Source organism: Mustela putorius, unplaced genomic scaffold, assembly GCF_011764305.1.
Source record: "Mustela putorius furo isolate JIRA1106 unplaced genomic scaffold, ASM1176430v1.1 tig00000430_pilon_pilon_pilon, whole genome shotgun sequence".
NCBI lineage: Eukaryota > Metazoa > Chordata > Mammalia > Carnivora > Mustelidae > Mustela > Mustela putorius.
In genome coordinates this window covers 19432234-19439872 of record NW_025421377.1, presented here as the reverse complement: position 1 = coordinate 19439872, position 7639 = coordinate 19432234, and the positions used below count along the sequence as shown (strand labels likewise).

General features: G+C 37.1%; 1 pseudogene; it reads left to right on the top strand.

Moving 5' to 3' along the window:
- Positions 1-154: 154 nt before the first annotated feature.
- Positions 155-7639, top strand: part of LOC123392049 — a 47297-nt pseudogene continuing 39812 nt past the window's right edge.

The following is a 7639-nucleotide window of genomic DNA, read 5'->3' as shown; positions in this document are numbered from 1 at the left end:
CACTCTCTCCTATTGAGAGGGAAGGGGCTGCCATGCCTACCAGGGAGGTAGTCATCACCTTGTAGGCTGAAGAGGCCCATTAGAGTAGCACCTCATCCCCTGAAGCAGAGGCTGGTGGCCAGAGTCTGATGACTGGTTCTTGTGGCCCAGAAGGATGCCCAGGGTGGATGTGAGATGCTGCTCCAAAGGGCATGCCCAGCACTGGCACCTGGAGGTAGCCTCCATGCTAGTAGTGGGCTTTCATGAAGTTGGCTACCCCCAGACCTGTTCTGGTCCTCGGCAACCCAGCCCAGGCCCCCTGGACCCTGTGGACTACGACACAGTGGGAATAAACAGCCTGGCTTGCCAAGTGCTGCATGGCTGGCAGCCTTCGGCCAACCTAGTCTTTACAACTTCAGCCTGGCTGTGTGCCTCAGTTCACCCAAAGGTGTACATGCCCTACATGGTACCTAGCCAGACACTGCTATTTTAGTACGACTGGGGCATGTGGCTGATTGCACAAACAATGGCACATTCACTAACCTGGTGTACATCTTCTGTGTGCTAGCCACATGGACGCTGCTGTGGGCCACTGCCCTGAGCTTAGAGGGTCCAATCACAGCCCACCACTCCTTCAGTGGGCCTTGCCACAGCTTCGTATTCCGCTTACTGACAGCACCCCAGCAAAGACTGGTGACCAGCCATGAAGATAAATGTCTGGGTACCTGGTGCCATTACTGAGATCCTTGCTGTCTGCAAGCTCTGAAAGGGGGCATGGATCACCGCAGGCCTGCGCCTGTCTTGATATGGCAGCCTGTTCTTCTCTGATGCCTTCAGAGGACACTGCTGCTGTATTGAGATGCAAAGCCACAGTCCCACATGCGGCTTGCAGGGAGTGGCGTGCTATGAAGCTCTCTATGGCTCCTGAGCCTTGGCTAACAAATACTTAAGGTCAGCATGTTGTCTGGTAAGACATTCTTTGGCTTTTATTTCTACTTCAAGTGATAGAATATATCCTACAGAAGTAAGTGTTTAAAATCTAAATTGTTTTACTTACCTGTGAAGTGATCATTACAGTAAATATTCTTAATTAGTGCCAGAGTGAGATAATTACTACTTAGCAAGCTAAGGAAACCACCTTTATATTCTGTCAGTTTCTCTTATAAATGGCTATTTTTTTTTAAATTAACTTCAGGGTCCATCTTATTTGAACACATGTAACACTTTATTTTATGGCCAGAACCCCAAGTACTATACTGAATTGAGGTGAAACAGTGATCATTCCAATCTCCTTCACAATCTCAGGGAAAACCTTTACCTGTTTTACCAATATTCCCTGGTACTGCCTTACTGTAGATAAATATTCTATCAAATTAAGGAAATGCCCTTCTGCTAAAAAAGAAAAAAAAAAGAATCTGAGAAAACTGTTTTTATGAAGTATAATGCAGAATGAGGCTTTCAAATAAAATTTTTTTAAAGATTTTATTTATTTATTTGATAGAGAGAGAGATCAGAAGTAGGCAGAGCAGCAGGCAGAGAGAGTAGAGGAAGCAGTATCCCAATTGATCAGAGAGCCCAATGTGATGCTCGATCTTAGGAACCCAAGATCACGACCGCAGCCGAAGGCAGAGGCTCAACGCACTGAGCCACCCAGGCACCCTCAAATAAATTTTAAACATACTGTTTAACCATGCATTTCTACCTCAGTCATGTAGAAATACACATGCACATGTTTATGGACAGCATATTCCCAGAAGTACCTAAATATCTATCAAACATACCTCCAATGAAAGACATAATATATACAGTAATTACACAGAAGACTTTGTTACAGGCAATATTGTTGCATGTTCCCATCACATTGCTAAATGACAAAGTTCCAGAAAAAACACAATCATGATACTCTCTTTTGGAAATAAAATAAAATACACGTAAATTTGTACAAACACAAAAGAAACATTCTGAAAGAACACCCAGAACATCAAATGATGGTAATTTAGACATTTATACATGTCTTTATCTTTTGACATTTTACAACATGGTTTTCATGTATTAATTATACTGAATAAAAAAAAATCTGCTAATGAAATAAACATATTATTTCAATATAACAAGTTCCAAGATTTTGTTATTGTGCTATCAGGTCAGTAATGTCAGTCAGAATACTGGAATTGACCAAAATCTGATATACCATCGATTGTTACAAATTTGGGCCCCTTTTCCATGTTTAGGAAATCTTTCATCTAAAATATCTAGTAATAAATATGTTAGAATGTTTATTAAAAATTTCAATACATGTGAAGATCTAAATGCACAATTCTTAACTATTTTACTGTGTTTTTAATGTGAATATTTCATGAATTTTACAATAGCTTAGTGACCTCTGCTGGCTGGTTTTTAAAAGATTATAGTGTGATGGATATTGGGGAGGGTATGTGCTATGATGAGTGCTGTGACTTCTGTTAGATTTATGAATCACAGATTATCACCCCTGAAACAATAACACATAATATGTTAATAAAAAGTTTATTTTATGGTAATTTTAAAACATGACTACAAATAGCAGCAACTTGAGTATTTTCTAATTATCACCAGATGTGTGAGTGAAGATCCTTTGGATGATTATATCTCAGCCATTATATAACTGTAACCTACTGAGAAACCCAAGAATCAATGCAAAGAACCTACTGCCTGAGCCCAGCTGACACCCAGAACTATGAGAGATAATAATAAAAAGATTATTGATGCTATAGGCCCCTACATATGGGGGCAGGTTGTTCTGAAGAGAAAGAACTCAGGAATAATATTACTACATTTATAAAAAATTATACATATAGGAAAATAATATAACTAAGAAATACCTAAAAAAAACTGGAGCTACAAATGTTACATTTTGAAAATAACTGTAGCTTAGAATGCACGCAGCATACACTAGAAACACTCCCTGAAGCACTAGGCCATGGACAGTATAGACCTCTTCTTAATATAGCCATTACTCTCAGGAGAAGGAAGCAAAACAGGCTTTCCTAACACAGAGAAAACAGAGATCTATAGAGAATGTCAAAGATAGAGAAATTCACCCTAAAAGTAAAAATAATAAGTCATCACAGGCAGGGATCTAATCAACACAAATATAAGTAATACGCTTGAACTGGAATTTAAATCAACCATCATAAAGATACAAGCTGGGATTACAAAAAGCCTACAGGATACCAGTAAATCCCTTACAACACAGATAAGAGCTAGTCAGACCAAAGGGGGCGGAAAACAGAAAAAGTAAAAGGCTCTAAATACAATGCAATACCACCCAGATATAATGACCACAGGGATGGAAGTATCAGAAGAATGACTAAGTGATATAGAAGATAAAACTATGGAAAATAATGAAGCTGAAAAGAATAGTGAAAAAAATATATTGGACATGAATGTAGACTTTGGGAACTCAGTGACTGCAGAAAGTGTAGGAACTTTCTTATCATAGGAATCCCAAAGAAGAAGAAAGGGGAAAAGGGGTTGAAGTTTTATTTGAGTAAAGTATAGCTGAAAACTTCCTTAATCTGAGGAAGGAAGCAGACATCTAAATTCAGGAGGCACAGAGAACACTGAACAAAATCAACAAAATCAGGCCAACACCAAGACTTATTGTAATACTATTTGCAAAATATAAAGATAGGGAAAGAATTCTGAAAGCAGTGAGGGAAAAGATATCCCTAAACTACAAGGGAAAACAAATCAATTATCAGTAGATTTACACAGAAACTTGTCAGACCAAAAGAGAGTGGCATGATATATTCAACAAACTGAAGGGGAAAAATATGCAGCCAAGAACACTTTATCCAGCAAGATTGCCATTCAGAATAAGAGAGCTAAAGTGTTTCCAGGACAAACAAAAACTAAAGGAGTTTGTGACTACTACACTAGTCCTACAAGAAAAAATAAAGTGACTCTTTGAGCGGGAGAGAAAGACCAAAAGTGACAAGACTAGAATGGAACAGAGAAAATCTCAGGAAACAATGAAAAAACAAGTAATAAAATAACATTGAATACATATCTATGAATAATTACTCTGAAGGTAGATGGATTAGAATTGTAAGACAAGACCCATCTGTAATCTGCCTACGAGAAACTCATTTTAGACCTAAAGCCACCTGCAGATTGAAAGTGAGGGAATGGAGGAATATTAAACAAGCAAATGAATGAAAAAACAGAAACAAAAACAAAAAACAGAGAAGTAATACATATATGAGACAAATGAGATTTTTAAGATTTTTGTTTATTTGACAGATTGAGATTACAGGTAGGCAGAGAAATAGGCAGAGAGAGAGGAGGAAGCAAGCTCCCTGCTGAGCAGAGAGCCTGTGCAGGGCTTGATCCCCGGACCCTGGGATCATGACCTGAGCCGAACACAGAGGCTTTAACCCACTGAGCCACTGAAGTGCCTTGACAAATGAGATTTTACCAAAGATTGTAACAAGGAATGAAGAAGGGCATTATATCATGATAAAGGGGACTATCCAACAAGAGGATCTAACAATTGTAAATATTCATGCCCCCAACTTGGAACACCAAAATACATAAAACAACTAATAACAGACATAAAGGAACTCATTGGTAATAAAGCAATAACCATAGGGGATTTTAACATCCAACTCACAATAATGGACAAATCACCTCAACAGAAGCTCAACAAGGAAACAATGGCTTTGAATGACACACTGGACCAGGTAGACTTAACAGATACATTCAAAACATTTCATCCTAAAGCACCAGAATACATATTCTTTTCAACTGCACATGGGACATTCTGCAGAAAAGATCCCATACTAGGTCACAAATTGGGCCTCAAGAAGTACAAAAATATTGAAATATTTTCCAACCCCAATACTAGGATAATGAAGTCAACCACAAGAAAAAATTTGGAAAGACCATGAATTCATGGAAATTATAGAGCATGCTACTAAGGAAAGGATGGGTCAAAGAGGAAATTAAAGAAGAAATTTTAGATGGAAAAAAATGAAAATGAAAATATAAAAGTCAAATATCTTTGGGATGCAGTAAAAGCAGTCATAAGAAGGAAGTATATTGCAACACAGGTCTACCTCAAGAAGCAAGAAAAGTCTCAAACACAATTTAACCTTACACCTAATGGAGCTAGAAAAAGAAGTGCATATAAATCCTAGCACCAGCATAAGAAATGAAATAAGATTTAGAGCAGACATAAAAAGTATAGAAAAAAAAAACAGATCAATGAAAATAGAGCTGATTCTTTGAAAGAATTAATATAATTAATAAACCTCTAGCCAAATTTATCAAAAAAGGAGAGAAAGGACCCAAATAAATAAATAAAATCACAAATGAAAGGGGAAGGATACAACCAATACCACAGAAATACAAACAATAATAAGAGCATATTATGAAAAATTATATGCCAATGAGTTGGGCAATCTGGAAGAAATGGATAAATTCCTAGAAACATACAAATTATCAAAACTGAAAAAGGAAGAAGTAGAATATTTGAACAGACCCATTACCAGGAAAGAACTTGAATCGTAATCAAAACTCTCCCAACAAACAAAGACCAGAGCCAGATGGCTCCCCAGGGGAATTCTACCAGACATTTAAAGAAGAGATAATACCTGTTCTTTTCAAATTGTTCCAAAATAGAAATGTAAGGAAAACTTCCAAACTCATTTTACAAGGCAAGCATTACCTTCATTCCAAAACCAGACAAAGACACTACTAAAAAGGAGAGATACAGGGCAAGACCCCTGATGAACATGGATGTAAAACTTCTCAACAAGATTCTAGCAAATCAAATCCAATAGCACATTAACAGATTTAGTTGCTATGATCAAATGGGATTTATTCCTTGGGCTGTAGGGGTGGCACGATATTTTAAAATCAATCAATATGATACACAATACACGATCCTCTCCATAGATACAAAAAAAAAGCATTTGACAGAATACAGCAACCATTATTCAAACTCCAACAAGGTAGATACAGATGGAACATAACTCAACATCATAAACCTCATAGACAAAAGACCCACAGCTAATATCTTCAATAGGAAAAAAAAACTGAGAGCTTTTCCCCTAGGGTCAGGAGCATGAAACAGATGTCCACTCTCACCGCTGTTGTTCAACATAGTACTAGAAGCCCTAGCCTCATCAATCAGCAAACAAAAAGAAATAAAAGGCATCCAAATTGGCAAGGATAAATTCAAACTTCACTCTTTGCAGATGACCTGTTACTCTACAGAGAAAACACAAAAGACTCTACCAAAAATTTGCTGGAACTGATACATCAATTCAGCAAAGTTGCAGGATATAAAATCAATGTACAGAAATCTGTTGCACTTCTATTAATCAATAATGAAGCAGTTGGAAGAAAAATCAAAGAATCAATTCCAAATGCACTTTTTATAAATGCACCAAAAACTATAACATACCTAAGAATAAATCTAATCAAATGAGTGAAAGATATGTACTCTGAAAACCATAGAACACTCATGAAAGAAATTGAGGAACTGAAGGATGTGTGAAGAACTTACACAACTCAACACCAAAAACAACAGAAAAAGTAATCCAGTTAAAAAGTGGGCAGAAGACATAAACAGACATTTTTCCAAGAAGACATACAGAAGGCTAATAGACTCATGAAAAGATGCTAAAACATCACTTACTATCAGGAAATATGAATCAAAACTACAAGGAGATATTACTTCACACACTGTTAGAATGGCTAAAATCAACAACATGACAAACAACAGGTGCTGGCAAGGATGTGAAGAAAGGGGAACCCTCTTGCACTGTTGATGGAAATGCAAACTGGGGCAGCCTCTGTGGAAAACAGTATGGAGATTCCTCAGAAAGTTAAAAATAGACCTACCCTATGATCCAGGGATTGCTCTACTAGATATTGACCCAAAGAACACAAAAATACTGATTTGAAGGGACACACACATTACTATGTATATAGCAGCATTATCAACAATTTTTTTTCTTACAAAAATTACAAAATTTTTTTTTCGTACACCCTCATGAACAAAACCCACTCCACCTTTTCCTGTATACTGCCTTTGCAGTCATGTTTCTTAAATTCCCTACGTTTAATTCCTTGAGGACCTCTAAAATTAATCCTTAAAGCTACATGAGAACCGGATGGTGCTCACAATTTTTTATCAAGCATTAACATTTGGATCAAAGTATCATCATAGTGGTCTCAATAATCTAATTAGCAGTCCTGACAAGCTAAGCAAGTAATATTGCTAGTATCTGGTTATCACCAGTGAGCACACTGCTTAACCTTGAAGAGGGTAAGCAATCAATGACTGATGAATGGATAAAGAGATGGTTCATGTATGCAATGGAATATTACTTAGCCATAAAAAAAGAATGAAATCTTGCCATTTGCAAAGACAAGGATGGAACTAGAGAGTAGTATGCTAAGCGAAATAAGTCAGAGAAAGACAAATACCATATGATTTCACTCATATGAGGAATTTAAGAAATGAAAGTGATTAACATAGGAAAAGGAATAAATAATAGAGAGAGAGAGAGAGAGAGACAGGCAAACCAGACAAAAGAATCTTAACTACAGAAGACAAACTGATGGTTACCAGAGGAGGTGGGTAGGGAATTGCTTAAATGCACCAGGT